General features: G+C 48.3%; 1 pseudogene; it reads right to left on the bottom strand.

The window, feature by feature from the left end:
* The window catches only part of LOC138807728 (MTRF1L release factor glutamine methyltransferase-like), a 60,443-nt pseudogene that overhangs the window by 10,302 nt on the left and 32,326 nt on the right, over positions 1–17,815 (bottom strand).

Here is a 17,815-nt window from a genome sequence, read left to right as displayed (position 1 = left end):
AGTTTTATTGCTCAGGGCTGGTGCTCTACCACTTGAGCCACAGCTCCACTTCTGGCATTTTGGTTGTTCTATGGAGAGTAGAGTTTCATGGGCTTTCCAGCTTATGGCTGGCTTCAAACTATGATCCTCAGATCTCAGCCTCTTGAGTAGCCAGGATGACAGGCATGAGCCCCAGGTGATGGGCACCAAAGGCTTTTTGGATTTTTTTGCTTCTGTTTATCTCCTGTCAACTAGCAAGCCCAAGTTAAAATAATCATTACCGGGGATCAAATTCCTCTCCTAGGTCAGTTAATCCAAGGAGATAAAGTGTCTTTGGAAAAGGCTAGTCTGATTTGGATTAGGGGTGTTTGTGTGTGTGTATGTGGGTGAGTGTTGAGGATACCTACCCTCATCTCTGTGGTGCCTCATCCTCCCAGCAGGGAATGCATCCAGGATCCTGACCCCAAGGGAGGTGGATGGGGGAGGGTACCTAAGGTCACATCCAGGGGGATGATCTGAATTCTGTCCTGCAATAGATAAAGCCTGGACAGATAAAGGAGAGAAGGAGACGGTTAGGGGAACATCAAAGGGAGCCCCTTAACTTTGGCTACATGTACCAGCGAGAAAACTGAATACATCTTTCTTGGAAGTCAGATAAAAGGTGGACACTGTTCATTTATTTCATTGTTGTGTTAGTCCTAGGGCTGGGATTCAGGGCCTGGGTGTTATCCCTTAGCTTCTTTTGTTCAAGGCTGAGGCTCTACCACTTGAGTCTCAGCACTACATCTGGCTTTTTTGTGTGTGGTTTTGGGGAGCTAGGTGGTTTATGGGAGATAAGATTCTCACGCACTTTCCTGCCCGGGTTACTCTGAGCCACAACCATCAGACCTCAGCCTCCCAAAGAGCCAGGATGATGGGTGGGAGCCATGAGCTCCTGACTGCCACCATCCAATTATAATCCCTTAGTCCCAGGGGCAGGCCACCCACACTATACCTCCTTGCTGGGATTAGGAAGCAGATATGAGTGGGTTTGATACTTCAATAGCCTACCTATCTTTGGGCATTGTTCTGGGTCAGTCTGATGGAGGCTTCGTCCTTATCAACAGCAATGACTTGGCTCTGTCACGAGAACAAATGTCCCCCCGGGAGGAATCAGGTCTGGGGTCTTTCCTCTGTACTCCGCCCGCTAACCGAAACAACACTCCCGAGCAAAGGGTAGTACACTTGGAGTGTTTTTATTGTCTTATAGCCAGGGTCTTGTCAGATAGGTGGGGGTATAGGTCAGAGGCCCTGGATTGTGCTGGGCAGGGGGACAAGGTGACACCTTTTCATCCACTTTCCTTCAACGGTGTAGCTGAGGGATGTGGGGAAGGACTCATGAGATGGACAATGAATAACCGTCATGGTCTAGCCAGGGTACAGAGGGGCTTACCTCATGAAGCTGCTTCAACAGGCTGAGCAAAACAGCTCCTGACCCACAGCCAACCTCCAGAATGAGAGGGCCACCTTGGGTTCCAGCCACATGGGGATGCTGGGCCACCTCCTCCAACACTCATTCTACCAATTCCTGAGAGACAGAGACAGAGAGAGAGAGAGAGAGAGAGAGAGAGAGAGAGAGAGAGAGAGAGAGAGAGAGAGAGAGAGAGAGACAGAGACAGAGACAGAGACAGAGACAGAGACAGAGACAGAGACAGAGACAGAGACAGAGAGACAGAGACAGAGACAGAGACAGAGACAGAGACACAGAGAGACAGAGAGACAGAGAAAGAGAGAGAGAGAGAGACAGACACAGAGACAGAGACAGAGACAGAGACAGAGACAGAGGGCCAGAATTACACTTAAGGCAGATGCTGATGGCTCATACCTATAATCCTACCTACACAGGAGGCTGAGATGTGAAGATCTTGGTTCATCGCTGGCTCAGGAGGAATATCTGTGAGACTCTTATCCTCAAAGAACTAACAGAAAATGGTAAGTGATTCTGTGGCTCATGTGGTAGAGTGCTAGCCCTGATCTGATGAGCTCAGGGACAGCATCCAGATCCAGAATTCAAGCCCCACAAAAGACAAGAAGTGGACTTCCCACCACAAGAAGTGGACTGAATAACAACCACTGTCATAGGAAGCATGGCAGAGAAATCAGGCCAAGATTCCTGTCAGCTGGCGATCATGAATAGGTTACCTGGCTGGAAAAATGAATAGAGTGAAGGATCCCTTCTTCATGGTGATAGGGTAATGATGAAGGACAGCAACATTTTGTTTCATGATCCCATACCTGTTGCAGGATTTATAACAGACCCCATCTGAGCCCTTTCCCGGCAACTTCCTGTCATATGCTCACAGAATTGTTGAGAACTGTATCTGACACCTGCTCCCTCTGTTCCTGGCCCTGCTCCAGAGATCCCTCTGTATTAGTCCCTTATTTACTCACAACTGTCCTATGAGGAGACTGAGGTCCGATGGTTGACATCCAACCCAGAGCTCCATCTGTGGTCAAGAATTGGCTGCCATGAACTAAGAGTTTGGGACAATCCATCTAATATGATGACTGAGCTGCGCGATAAATGTCTACCCACCCCCACACCTCCCACACACATACACACAAACACATCTCCACCGTCCTTCGCAGACAAAGATGTTTTAGTTTCTTTTTTTTGTTGTTTGTGGGGCTTGAACTCTGGGCCTGGGTTCTATCCCTGAGCTCTTCAGCTCAAGTCCAGTGCTCTACTACTTGAGCCACAGCACCACTTCTGCTTTTCTGGTGCTTTATTGGAGAGAAGAGTCTGAGGGTCTTTCCTGCCCAAGCTGGATTTCACCAGTGATCCTAAGATTCAGCTCCTGAGTACTTAGGATGACAGCCATGAGCTACTGGCACCCAGCCAAAGATGCTTTTCTATGCCTGTCATCCTATCCCTTCAGGAGACTGAGATATGAGGACTGCAGTTGAATGCCACCCTCTTATCTCCAATTAAACACCCAAAAACGTTGCAAGTGGAGCTGTGGCTCAAATGGTAGAGTGCTAACTTTGAGCATAAAACAAGGAATGGGACCCAGGCCCTAGTTTTAAACTTTTTCTAGCATAAATCCACCCAAGAAAGGGAAGCAGGTGAGCACATCGGAGCTCAAAGCTCACACATAATACTCAAGACTCACAGAATAGACCCCATTGTGCTCTGAGTCTCTAAATTCTATGTCCTAGGTCATGGCAGTCTTAGATGGGACTGACCATGCACCAAGTCAGGACATTCAAGTACAATCTAATACTGAGAAACCCGTGACCTCATCAAGGACTCAAGATCTCTCACTGTCCTGCCTTGACACTGGGCAGTCAGGTGAGATCTAGTTATCAAACCAAAGGATATTGGAATGAATGAATTCTCAGCCAAGGGATGCAGACTGGCGGGCTCTAGGTGCCTCTATCTCAGGAGGAGAAAAGGGCTGATCCACCTCAGGAATGATCCTGGGTTGTGAGTATCCTCAAAGAAACAATGCAGCTCAGAGCCCAGTGCCTCTGGTGTTTTCACCAGCCTCGACCTTCAGTCCGCCCTCTCTAAATCCCACATCTTCCATCTAGACTAAAGGCTGAGCCAGCAAGGAGACCCAACTCTAACTCTGAGAATGGCATTCACGGGGCCCTAGAGTCCACTAGAGGAAGTCTTAGAGCAACATGTGTCTGATTCTTTCCCTCATTCCCTGGCTGTCCTGTGCCAGTGGCCTGGTTTCCTCTGTCTGTGGTTGAGGAATGAACACTGGGGGTGTCATCTTCAGATTGAGCCAGCAAAAGTCCCAGTCCCCAAGGATGTACTGCACAGGCATCCTGCAGTGGGCGACAGCGAGGTCGTCAAGGGTGAACCCAGAGTGCTAGGACTTTTAATAGGGATGTGGCTGGGTTGAAGGCTCTATCACTGATGGTCTAGGTTGTCAGGTGAGGTCATGGCTTCAATGGCCTGGCACACCTGATCTGGGATCATCCTCCCTCTTCATCTTCCTGGTTATCTCTTGCCACCCCCCTCTGGACACTCCCTCTCCCTATCCTCCCTAGCTTTTAGACACTTTCTTCTTATCTGACCAAAAAAAAACTCAGTGAGCTAGGGGAGATTGTAACTGGGTGACACACCCTGAGCCCTAGGGTCTACACCAGGCTGTTTCCCTCTGCAGTAAGCAAACAACTCAGATCTTGGATGTCGTGAAGTTGCCAAGGGGACTGTGGCTTGCTCCTACATACTGGCTTCAGGCTCTGAAACTGTCCCCGCAGAGATTGTGAATGGTTGGCTCCCTTGATCCCGGAACTCCAAACCAAGGCCTGCATGATTCCTTCTTCCTTCCTTTCCTTCTTTTCACCCTCCATCCTTCCCTCCTGTCTTTCTCTGTCCTCTCTTTGTGTCACTCCTGGGCCTTAAAATCAGAGACTGGGTGCTGTCCCTGAGCCTTTTTACTCAAGGCCAACAGTCTATGGCTTGAGCCACTCATCCACTTCTGGCATTTTCTTTTTGGTAGTTAGTTGGAGATAAGAGTGTTATACGCTTTCTTTAGCTAGGATGACAGGTATGAAGCAATGGTATCCAACTCAAACCAAGATTTCTTCATGTGCTGTGGAACCAGCACTGGAACCTTTCATCGTGTATGACCCGCCCCCGTCCCCCTGGGCTTGACACACACTGTAATGGTTTGTTGGATAAATAAATGAGCATCTGTCTATGACAATACTACAGAAAAGTCCCATCTAATTCAGGTAAGCATCCTGGGTGGGGGCAAAGCCTGATGTACCTCTCCAACAGTTCTCCCTCCTCCTCTTCCCACCCTCCTGGTGCCACTGGACTTAACTGTTTTGGTTTCAAGGACGAGAGCCATGAGGTCTTCACTGGACTCCAGGGCCTCTGGGATGTCTATCTTCTCAAAGATCTCTGTCCAGCCACTTACCAGTTCTGTGGCACTCCATTCCCCACTCAGGTGTGAACATAGTTGCTGTGAGGTGAATGCCAGGCTCAAGGGGCCTCCTCTCCACTCCCTGGGGCAGACAGGATGGTCCACTATATCTGGCCCCCAAGTTTCATGTTGCAGAGACAGGATCCTTGAGGCATCCCAGGTCTCTGAATCTCCCAGATTCCAGTGCAAGTGCTGGGAATTGTCTCTGCTCACAGCTGACAGGTTGCAGATGGCGAGGTCACAATCTCTGCTCCCCAAGACCTCCTCAACTGTGGTGGTCAGCCTAGAGAGAGCCGGTGGAGAATCAGCAGCTGCTGGAGAAAGGCAGTCAAGGCACGACATTCGTAGCAGGAAACCTTCTGGTTTGGGAACTCTGCCTGTGCCGGTTTGAAAGTCATTATTTTCGCCAGGCAATGGTGGCTCACGCCTGTAATCCTAGCTACTCAGAAGGCTGAGATCTGAGGATCGCGGTTCAAAGCCAGCCCGGGCAGGAGAGACTGTGAGACTCCTATCTCCAATAAACCACCAGAAAAGCAGAAGTGGCGCTGTAGCTCAAGTGGTAGAGAGCTCGCCTTGAGCTGAAGAGCTAAGGGACAGCGTCCAGGCCCAGAGTTCAAGCCCCATGACCGACAAAAAAAAAAAAAAAACTCATCTTTTGGTGGCTGAAATGGTCCACTAATTTGACCCAGAATCCCAGGCGTTAGTAGAAATGCCACCTTCAAAAAAATAACCCTGGAAAAGCTGGCATTTCACTTTTCCCTATTAAACTTAATGGGTTCCAAAATCAGTAGTCCCCTTTTCCTTCCAGACAGCCTTCAGCAGGTTACAGAAATGGCATTCAGAGAGCCTTAGCTAACTGCCATGTCCTGATCCCAAGCAGGCTCCAGCAGGGGGAACACACTTGCCTACCATTGCCTAGCTGGAAACAGCCCAGGAGGGACACAGATTGGAGTCTGCAGGACTCCAGGGAGGACTGCCCACCAGTGCACTGCCCTGGGAGGAAATCCATGGCAACATTGGGGACCTGGAGCCCTCTGCTAAGATGCCCTTGGACACCATCAATGCCCTGGGTAAGATTCCCCTCTCATCCTCTGTCGTGGTGAACCATCTGCCATTTCACACCATTCATCACTTCCCAGACCCTCCTAGATTCACAGCCCCTGCCCTACACCCCCTATCTCGTTCCCTAATTATGTTTAGCAGACATATTCCCAACTTTGAATTAGCTCCAACTATACACGTGAGAGCAGACTGTCTGGCTGGAAGAATGCAGCTGTGGTCACAGTAGCCTCATGAGCCTTCTGGCTAAAGACAGAAGGGCAGGTGTCCACTCTGGTCTGTGTTTCACACAGGCCTCCTAGGATAGACCCACGCAGGCCCAGCAGTTACTGTGGGCTGCAGGAAAGGGGACGAATGTGGTGGGAAGGAACATCTAATGAAACCTTCTCTAAAGAAGACATGAAATGGTGAAAGAGAAAACAAAAATTGTGGCTGTGCTCATACTGGGCATTAATGAAAAAAGAACAACAAATACACACATGCACAAAAATAAAATGCTTTTGCTCAGGCTAGGAAGGTGGCTCAGTGTTAGAGCGCATTCCTTTCATGCACAAGGCCCTGGGTTCCATTCCTCAGCACCACATAAGATAAAAGATAAAAGCCGGAAGTGGTGCTGTGGCTCAAGTGGTAGAGTGCTAGCCTTAAGCTGAAGAGCTGAGGGACAGCACACAGGCCCAGAGTTCAAACCCCACAACTGGACCCCCCCAAAAAAAATGCTTGTGCTCTTTTTAGAAATGCTGACTGTACAATGAGAAAGATGGTCTCTCTCTCTCTCTCTCTCTCTCTCTCTCTCTCTCTCTCTCTCTCTCTCTCTCTCTCTCTCTCTCTCTCTCTCTCTCTCTCACTCTCATACACACCTAAACACACAGACTCAGTGCAGTGCCTCTCCTGAATTTGTTGGTTTCTCATCTAGGCAATGTACCAGCTCAAGCACGGGGGTTCCCTTGTCAGAACCAGGGGCAACCACCCAAGGGGAACAATGCTCTAATAATGTAGAACTACCCTGCCTCCCCCTTTCTCCAGGGCCAGACCCTTGGGAACAACCAGCCTTGACTCCCCATTCACCAAAACCTAGCCTAGGACTCTGGGTGAACGAGTCCCAAGACATGTGGCTCCTCAGAGCCTGGACAGAAAACAAAGCACGGGGTCATGATGCCTCCAGAGAGGTGTCTGACCTGGGGTGGGGGCGTTGTTGGGGACTTTGATGAGGTCCTAAAGGCTATATACATGGATGGACTCCCTACTTCCAGCCTACGTACTTCTGGGCGACTTGGCAGATTCTTGGGGAGGACAAGGAGACCAGATGGACTGGGAGCACTAGTAGAAGCTGGCAGAACTAGGAAATGTGATCACCCAGTCAGAACTGTTGACAGCTGGAGTTGGGGGTACAGGCTGGTTGTATATGTGTCAGAGGGGGTGTATTTTTCTTCCAAATACCCACCTTCTATCTGACCCCAATTCCCTCACCTCTCTAGTGGGCTCTTCTGGGAATGTCCTCAGGTGAAAGGGTGACTGAGCACAGAAGAAAAGAGCTCACACAGCAAGGGGGGGGGGCTATCTTCTTTATCCAACACCTCCCTCCCCAGCAAAAAGGAAAAGACCTAAGAAGGCAGGTGGTGGGTGCTGCTTGCCACCTCTGACTAAAGCCACCAGGTTCCCACCAGGGAGAGAAAGGATGCAGATGCAAGGCTGTATGGCTCCCACTGCTCCAGGCTAGGGGCTATGTGGTGCCCCCTCCTCACCTAACTCTGAAGCTCCCTTTTCCTGGAACACTGGCCACTAGCGATGAGGATGGGATCCCCGGGTGGACACCCACCTCCACCTCCCACCCCTGGGGTGCATTTGTGGCAGAGCCAGGGCAGACTGTGGCGCATGGGGGAGGTGTATGCATGATGGGTAAGGGGAAGCAAGAGGTGGTGTTCTGGTTCGGCTGGGATGGGGGGAGGGTAGAGTGGGGAGTTGGTAGGGGGTGGGGTCATGGGCTGCTAGCCCGCAGGGCAGCCACTCACGTGTGCTGCTGGAAGAAGCTGTAGGCTGCGATCAGTTGCGCAACCGGCATCTGAGGACCCGGGGCTGGGACCAAGTCAAGGCCACAAGCATGCCAGGGGCGCGCCATCTCCGCCAGGTGACTGCAAGAGGCTCTGTGGTTCAGAGACGGCAGCACCATATTTGAAAAGCAGTGCTGCTGAGAGGGGGCAGGGGCGTCTGCGGGTGCATTTCGGGGCTGTGCGCAGCCTCTGCTCCTTCTCAGCTCCTCCTCCCCTGTGTAGGCAGCTGCTGCTGCCTCCACCTCAGTAGCAATAGCTGCCTCATCGCCACATGCTCTGCACTTCTGGCCAGGACTCACACTATGGACAGAGCAGCCGACAGCCACTGAAGCCGTTTCCACTGTGTTAGGTTTTTTAAAAAGAGGTAGCCGAGTAAGAACTGCACCACGCATGTGGTATTCAGGATAGGGGTAGGTTTATTCAGTAGACCTGCTGGGACCAGGCAAGGTTGGCACTCCACGCAGCTGGCAAAAGAAAAAGAGGGATGTTTGGCCCCAGATTAGGCCTTATATAGGGTAGGGATACGGGGAAGGGTGTGTCCAGGTAAAGGGAAGTGGGATCAGGTGGGAGAAAGGTGTGGCCACATCAGGTTAAGATGTGACCTCAGCAGATGTGGATGTGACCTCTTCCAGGTGTCCCAGTTGCCTAGATAACGCAGGTACTGTGTGAGGTCTGTTCACAGTCCAGGAATGGACCTTACACACTGGTGCTTGTGTAGTAAGAAGACCCCCTACTCAGGCAGGCAAGCCCAACTAGCCGTCCGGAGTGACAGAGCCCACTGCAACAAAGTTATTATTAAAGAAGCAACTTTATTGAGAAGGTTCCTACACTGACAGGCCAGGGCCGCAGCACAGGCTTGGAGATGATACTGCAACCCCGAGCAGCCCACTTGCTTAGGTTTTTAAACGCAAAAATCACAAGGTGAAGCCTGGTCAAGTAGGCAACCAATGAGATTTTCACACACCCAAAAGATTGCACAGTCATACCAGACCACATGCAGGTGGCCAGTGAGGTTACACTTTGTCACATAATGGCTGTTTAAACCAGCCTGTCACTTTTGGTTTAAATGACTCATGAATTCAAGGTAAAGCAGAGCTTAAGGTAAACATACACAAAGGAGTTTAGTGGAGTTTAACATAAACATGTGAAAAAGGTGGAGTTTATAGTAAACTTGGGATGTCCCCAGCATGCCAGCATGAGCCTGATTTCTGGCTACCTGTTTAGTCCCTGAGTCTTTAACAGAACAATGGAGGTGGGTTAAGTTGTTATGGGGAGGGGGACCTAGAGGCATTTTCATTCCAAGAACTGGGCTGGTTGGAGCCAAGGTTTTTTTTTTTTTTTTTTTCTAAAATCCCTAAAACAAAAACAAAACCTGTAAAGAAGCTGTCCCAGCTCGAGTCTCCTCTCAGGGCCTACTTCACTTGTGCTCCTGCTCGCTCTTCTCTCTGCTCTCTCTCAGCCCCTCTCCTGGGCCTTGCCACCCTGATGCACAAGCCCCTGCTTCCTTGGGCCCCTAGTCATTGCTGCCACCAAAGTGTGCCCCTGAGCCCTGCCCCCTCCTCCCCTGGGCCCCGCTCCCCACCGCTGGCCACAATTGCAGCCCTGACTAGATCCTAAGGCCTCCAGACCATGGCAATTGCAGCCTTACCTCAGCTCAGCATTCTCCACCCCCCCCCAGTACCTGCCCAGGGGATTGAATCTCCCCTCAGCCCCACCACTGGAAGAGACTCTCCTCCATTCCCCTTCACTCCACACACCAAGCAGGTGCATGGTGACATGTGTGTATCTGTGTTTGTGTTTGTGTCTGTGTGATTGTTGGGGATAACTACCTCTAAAGGACTCAGAATATAGCACCCTTTGGGATGACTCAGCACACAGTGCACTTCCAAAAACAGCACAAAGCACTCTGTGTAAAGGACTCAGCACACAGCTCCCTTTGAAGGACTCAGCATGTAGTATACTGGGTAGAATACTCCGCACACAGCACCCTTTGAAGGAGGGAGTCCATAGCCTGCAGTATAAAGGACTCAGTGCATGGCATGCTTTGAAAAACTCAGCAGATAGCAATTTTTCCTAGGGACTCATTACATAGCACCCTATAAGACTCCAGACAGCACCTTTGAAGGGCTGAGTATGAAGCACCCTGTAAAAAACACCCAGTGCACAACACCTTTTGAAAAACTCAGCACATAGAACAATTTTGAAGGACTCAGCACATACCACACTGTGGAAGCACTCAGCACACAGCACCATTTGAAGGACAGTACAGAGCACCCTGTGTAAAGGACTCAGCACACAGCACTCAAAAAACTCACCTCATACCTCTCTTCGCAAGAGCTCAGCACATAGCAGGACCCATTGGGATGCATTAGATCACCACACCTTTTGAAGGACTCAGAATACAGTACGTTGTGTAATGGACTCAGCACACAGCACCCTTTGAAAAACCCAGGACGGTCTACTTTTCTCAGGGACTCAGCACATAGCATCCTTTGTGATGACTCAGCAAACAACACCTTTTTGAGGACTTAGCACAAAACCCCCATATAGGAAGGACCCAGCAAATAGCTCCCTGTGAAGGACTCAGCACATAGCTGTATGTCACAAGTTCACCTGTCATTAAAATTAAGGTGCTTTCTTCAGTATCACCATTCTTCAGAAACACTTCACAAACCCTACTACTTCACATTTAGAAAACCTGTGTTTTATGGGGGAAGGTGACTGGGGGTCTTGAACTCAAAGCTTGGGGGCCCTGTCCCTGAGCTATTTGGTTCAATGCTAGAGCTCTAACACTTGGAGGCACAGTTCCAATTTTGTTTTTTTGGGGTTGTTCTTTCACAGGTCTTATGGTGATAAGTAAGGACAAGTTGGGGTATCTGTGGGCAAAGGCTCTTAGCTCAGCCTGGAGCTGACCACTCTCTTCCTTGTGTCTCTGGAAAGTTGGGTATCCCCTGGAGCTCTCTTGGCCTAGGGTGGAACAGACCTGCTCTGGCATCAGCAATCAGAGTGAGCAAAAGTCATTTTGGCTCTGGTCACTTCCCCAAATTGAACTCTAGAGGATGATGGCACCGGGCCACATGTCCCGCGTGTGGCCACCAGGGGGCAGGAGTGGCCCACCATAGGGATTGTACCTGAGAGTTGTGTTTACTCTTGCTTCCCTAGGGCCCCCATCATGCTTCAAAGCCACACTGGAGAGGAAAGTCCTTGAGACTCTTACCTACAACTAACAATCGAAAAGCAAGTGGGGCTGTGGCTCAAGTGGCACAGCACTAGCCTTGAGCAAGAAAACTCAGGGAAAGAGCCTAGGCCCTGAGTTCACACACACACACACACACACACACACACACACACACACACACACACACACACACACACACACACACACATACACCACATGCATGCAAAATCAAAGATTTCTACACTGCAATCTTTGGGTATTCTCTACTTTCCCCCCACTAAGCCTGGTGGCTGCTGGCCTAGGTTTTTGATGCATACAACATCACATGGCATCTTTGATTTTGGGGGAACAGAATGGCTAGAAGGTCAGCCTTCCCCCATCCCGGCTCCTTGATTGGGTCATGGTCTATCCAGGCCCTTTGGGCTCCTTACAGACTTGCCAAGATGCGTTCAAAAGGCATCACATACTTTGCACTGGTGGCACATGCCTGTCATCCTAGCTACTCAGGAAGCTGAGATCTGGAGGATCATGGTGCCAAGCCAGTCTGGACAGGACAGTGAGACTCTGAGCCTCCATGAAACATCCGAAAAAAAAGTGCCATTGTGGCTCAAGTGGTAGAGTGCCAGCCTTGAGAAAAAGAGCTCAGGGACAGAGCTCATGGCCAACAACAACAAGGGGAGGCATTGCATGTTGTCTTTGGGATTGGCATGGGCCAAATATAATTGGAATTAATTGTAATTGGAATTGATCAAGTGCACCAAGACAAAGCAGTACCTCCTTTAGTCCCGAGCTCCTCCATCTCTTCTCACCCCCTGGCCTTGTCCGTGCTTTGGGTCAGCATGTGTCTGGCTGGATAGGAGGGCTCCAAGGAAGATCCCAGAGCAATCACCCCAACTCCTTCTGCTCTGCTGCTTCTGCTCTTTGCCATAGACCTTCTTCCTGGAATCCATCCATGAGGTCATCACCACCAACATAGTGGTGAGTGGTGGGTCTGGCCTAACTAGGGGCAGTCAGAGGTGGAAGTAGGTCTGGGACTAGGAGCCTCCACCTTGGGTGTGGGCTGAGGACAGAGTTGACCTTTATTTCATCCTGAGCCTTGCAGTGGTGGGGAGAAAGTTAGTCTTCACATTGAGTCAGGTAAGATCAGAATCTGGAGGAAAACTTGTGTGTGGGAGGATGTGGGACTCAGGGGGCCACTGTTGTTGGTACTCTCTTGGGACTCCCCTCTCCCTCTCATCCCTCAATGGTAGAATAGAAACTTCAACTAAGGGTATGGGAAGAAGGGGCGGGGGATTATTTTGGTGTGAACCAGACTTGTGTTTCATATTCATACTAGCCCCTACTTCCTATTTATCTGAGGAATGGTCATATGGGTTTGGGAGGGGGGACAATCATCCTAGCTGAGAATGTGGCTCAGTGATAGAGTGGTCACCTAGAATGCCTGAAGCCCTTGGTTCTATTGCACACAGAAAAAGCTGGAAAGGAGGTGGGGCTCAACTGGTAGAGTGCCAGTCTTGATCAAAAAGAGCTCAGGGACAGTGGCCAGGCCCTGATTTCAAGCCCCCAAGACTGGAAGAAAAAATCTTTGTTGGAGGCTTTTTTTTTGCTTTGAAAACAATTTATTCTTTGTGATAAGCATAACATGTGCCTCTTTCCTGGCCACCAATGGGCCATTATATGCCCCTTGAGTTTGGGACAACTCCCTGAAGCCTTTGTCCTCCCTGACCCTCAGTTTAACTTTCCCATCACCCAGCAGATGGAGGCCTGAGAGAAAGCCACCTGGCCACCTACTTCTGGTGGCTGCCAAGGCTTATGAGAGTCAGTATGTCACATAGAGAGTCATCATCTACATCAGTTTACAGGAGAAAGTGGGCGAGCACTCCTCCCCTGAGCCTGGGAGCTGTGGACGGATCTGAATGTGGGGCATCTGGAGCAGGACTTGCTCCTTGGGGGAGTCCTCTATGGGGATGGGAACCCTGACCTCTCCTCTGGCAGTTTCCATGCTCTTTTCAAGTTGCAATTCGTCAAAACCTTTCTGCTCCTCCCTCATTTTACCCACCACAGGCCATGAGGCGTCTGAAGCAGTGCTGGTGGTGGGTGGCATCTGAAGACTTCTGTATGTGCCTTCCCCTGTGAGGAGCAACAGCAGCTCTTGCAGCACTCTCCTCCTTTCCATCTTCTCCTGGGACAGCCAGTGTATGCACTTGGCTTTCTCCCAACACAGCTCATAGGATCTCAGGATAGGCTGTGTTTCCAGCAGCTGCACCCCAGCCTATGGTGATGAAAGCTGAGGCACAGGTGCCATGACCTGAGTTCAAGACCATTCTTGGCAAAAAAAAAAAAAACCAAAAAGGAGAAAAAACAATAGCTCCCTGGCTTGCAATTCACGCCGTTTCTCCGACCTTTGAATTTGAACTTAAGGCCATGGTAACTCTGAAGCACTGTAGACGAAGGGGAAGCTCACTATGCTTGAAGACAAGAAAGTAAGGCCTGGTCCCTAGGCCTGAATTCAAGTCCCAGCCTTGGAAACATTCTATTTATATACATTGTAAAGGTAGGATTTGTACTTACGTATAGATGATCAGTCCATATCCTGTTTGTTGTGGTTATTTATTGTATTTCTATTTTTTTCATTTATTTTCTATTTTTTATTGTGAAAATACTGTACAGAGGGGTTACAATCACATGGGCAAGATAATAAGTATATTTCTTATCAAGCATTGTAGCCTCCTCCTTTGTTTCCCCTTCCCATCTCCTCCCAGCCCCCCCATCCTCCCCACTCCTCCCCCCCCATGGACACCCACCCCCCACCCCACCCCCCCCGGCACCAAAGTTGTAATGTTAGTTTTTGACATAACGACTTGTACATCTCATTGTTGCAATGAGTCCACATGTATCCCTATTAAACAATTTGTTTTTCTCCTTCCTATCCACAAATTATACTACATCAAATACAGTAAAAGCAGGGGTTATCCTGAGGGGGATGGACATACAAAGAAACAAAGAAACAATCTTATAAATGTGTTAGAAACAATTGCAAGAAAGAAAAAAAAAACATTTGAGTACATATCTTAGGGTTCATTTCTATAACATCACCTTATCTGACCTTTTCTGCTTGACTCAGACATATACTAGATATTGCAAATAACGGAAACCATGGGACCTATGTTTCTTTGGGCCGGGTTTACTTCACTTAATATAATTTTTTCCAAATCTTTCCATTTCCTAATAAGTGGGGCAATGTCATTCTTTCTGATGGAGGCATAGAATTCCATTGTGTATATATACCACATTTTCTTGATCCATTCATCTTCTGAGGGACATCTGGGTTGGTTCCATATCTTAGCTATAGTAAATAGTGCTGCAATAAACATAGTCATGCTGGTAGCTTTAGTGTGGTCTTGTTTGTAAACATTTGGGTAAATGCCCAAAAGTGCAATTGCTGAGTCATAGGGGAGCTCTATGAGGAGTCTTTTGAGAATTCTCCAGACTACTTTCCAAAGTGGTTGAACAAGCTTACACTCCCACCAACAATTGGGTAAGGTTCCCTTCTGTCTACATCCCCTCCAGCATCTGTTGTTATTAGAGTTCTTGATTATAGGCATTCTAACTGGGGTGAGGTGGTATCTCAATGTTGTTTTGATTTGCATTTCTTTTATGGTTAGGGAGGTTGAGCATTTCTTCATGTGTCTATTGGCTATCCTTCTTTCCTCTTCAGAGAAGTTTCTCTTTAAGTCTTTAGCCCAATTATTTATTGGTCAGTTGTTTCTTTCAGGATTTGTTGTTGGGGGATTTAATTTGTTGGGTTCCAAGTAGATTTTACATATGAGATTTTTTATTGACTATGATGACACACATTCTATTTATGATATTGATGATAACCCATCACATAGTGTCTAGATTTGTAGATATGTTCTCCATCATGTCTGACACCCGGGACTCTCAGAGAAAAGGAAAACAGGTATCACACTCAGCTTCGTACTCCATGATACAATTGTTGGCAGTGCTGGGATCTGAACTCAGGGCCTGGCAGACCCAAATCAGACCCTGAATGGGTGTGTCAACACGGCAACCTCTAGCCAATGAAACTGCCAGGGAATTTTCAAGACCCTGAGGTTGAGCTACAGGGGTGGACAAAATAGCCATACATGGATAGACAGGTGATAGAACACCAATAAACATTTATTTGTACAGAGTGCCAGAGACATCTACCTAAGATTCAATGACATCAACTACATTCCTACTACCTCTTAGGTATTTATTATGCCACCATTGAAGGAATAGTATTCTTTTCATGCTTAATAAACCATTCGTTAAGATGAATCATCGTCCTAGGATCATTGCATCTAATTTTGGACTAGACGAATGCACGCAGAAACTTCTCATTCAATCATGAGTTTGCTAACATTTCATTGTTATTCCCATGCATAGGAACAAGTATCTTGGGATCTCACCCACTGGTAGGTGTCAGGACCAGGATTCAAGCTCAGGGCCTATGTTGCTGCATGGGCCTATGTCTTCCCTGATAGTCCGTTAGCCTTCTCCAATGCAAGGTGAAGTACCATTTGCAGCCGTGTAATTCAGACCCAGGATGGTCACCATGCAAAAGAAGAAAATATAAAAAAATCCATCCTGCGACATTTTTTCCATCATTTTTCTGTCATTTGTTCCTGTAAACTTCAGAGCCTAGGATCCCAGGATTGCCTATGGGACATGGGAGCCCGCCAGCCTAAGGTGATCAAAGCTGAGGTAGAGTTGTCATGAACTGAGTTCAAGTCCCATGCTTGGCAATACTACTACTACTACTAATAATAATAATAATACACCCTGATTCAGAATTCTCACCATTTTTCTGCCACCTCTGAGATTCCAACTCAGGTCTGGGTAACTTTGTTGCACTGTGGGGGAAGGTGAAGCTCACCATCCTTGAAGACTACAAAGTCAGGCCTAGTCCCAAGGCCTGAACTGAAGCCCCAGCACTGGCAAAAATCATATGCTCACCTATTTTACACATAGGATCTCTCTTTACATAGAGATTTGGAAGGTATCATGCATTCAGTGTAGTTATTCTTTTTATTGTGTCTTAGTCATGGATGCATTTTGTATTTTATTGCATATGATGGCAGCTATAACTGTGCTGACATGGATGGCAACTGATTCCCATGAATATAGAGTTGCCTGTATAGCATACTGCATCCTAGCTGAGACCCAGGACTTTCACAAGACAGAAATACAGGTGCAACGATTGGCTTCTCACATCAGGATTCATCTTTTGGCAGTGCTGGGATCTGACCTCAGGAACTAGCAGGCCAAATAGGCGAATGAGTCCAGGTAAGCAAACCAACCTGTGAGCCACTAAGGAGCTCTGGCCGTTCCCAGGACCTGAGATTGAGCCCCATGGGCGGGGGGGGGGGTAGGGAGAGAAGGGGAAGAACAATAGTCATCTATTCATAATCCGAAGGTAGTATGTAAGTAAGTACATATTTGTATAGAGTAGGATGGCGACCAATGATGGAATCCAATCTACCTTGTTACTAACGATTCTTGGATCTTCCCCAATGCCTCCATTTCATGACTGTGATGATTATGGTCATGTTTCATCAACTCTTCATTAAAAATAATCAATACCCCATGAGTCTTGCCTGTCATTTCCTACTCACATCAAGCAGGAAGTACTCATTCAAGGATAAGATTGATTGCATTCCACGACTCTTCCTCGGTCCAGAAACGAGTGTCCCAATATCTCCCACCATTCCCTCATCGTAACAGGGCTGACTGGGATTCGTCCTCAGGGCCTTCATTGTCTGGTTAGCCTGTGGCTCCCCCAAAAACCAGCAGGCCTTCAGCCATGCCAGGTCACCTTCACTCTGCAGGTAGCCATGTTCGGTTCCAGAATGGTCACCATGCAAAGGAAAATAAACATAAAAGAGCCAGGTGGAATTTACCGCTGCTTATTTTCCCCTCAAGGGTTTTTTTTTCCAGCAAGCCCCAGAGTCCGAGGGTTTGAGGATGGGCTGTGGGTCCAGAGGCTGCAGCCTAGGATGATCAGAGCTGAGGCAGAGTTGCCACGACTTGAGTTCAGGCCCCGGGGCTGGTAAAACAAAATGAAAAAACTGTGAATGAAGAACCCTAGCTCAGAATTTGTGCCATTTTAATGCTAGAGCTGGGATTTGAACTCAAGTTTGGGTAACTGTTGCACTGTGGGGGAAGGTGTAGCTCACAGTCCTTGAAAATTAAAATGTCAGGCCTGGTACTGGGCCTGATTTGAAGCCCCAGCACTGGACAAGCCCACCCCTTTTAAACATAGGATCTCTATTTACATACAGGTGTGGTATGCACCTTGTTTTCAGTATAGTTAATCTTTTTATTTTGTGTCTTATTCATCTATGTATTGTGTATTTTATTGAGTATAGGATGACATATATAAATGTGCTCACATGGATGACAACATATTCCCATGGGTATAGAGTTGCCTATGCTTTCTAGATCCTAGCTGTGACCCAGTTCTTGCCTAAGATAGGAAAACATCTGCAAGGTTTGGCATCTCACATCAGGATGAACCTTTTGGCAGTGCTGGAAGTTGAACTCAGGGCCTAGCAGAACCAACTGCCAAATGTCCACATGAG

This window comes from Dipodomys merriami, unplaced genomic scaffold (assembly GCF_024711535.1).
Source record: "Dipodomys merriami isolate MVZ:Mamm:240054 unplaced genomic scaffold, mDipMer1.0.p SCAF_43, whole genome shotgun sequence".
Taxonomy (NCBI): Eukaryota; Metazoa; Chordata; class Mammalia; order Rodentia; family Heteromyidae; genus Dipodomys; species Dipodomys merriami.
The sequence above is the reverse complement of the archived record's forward strand: the minus strand, read 5'-3'. Positions and strand labels throughout refer to the sequence as shown.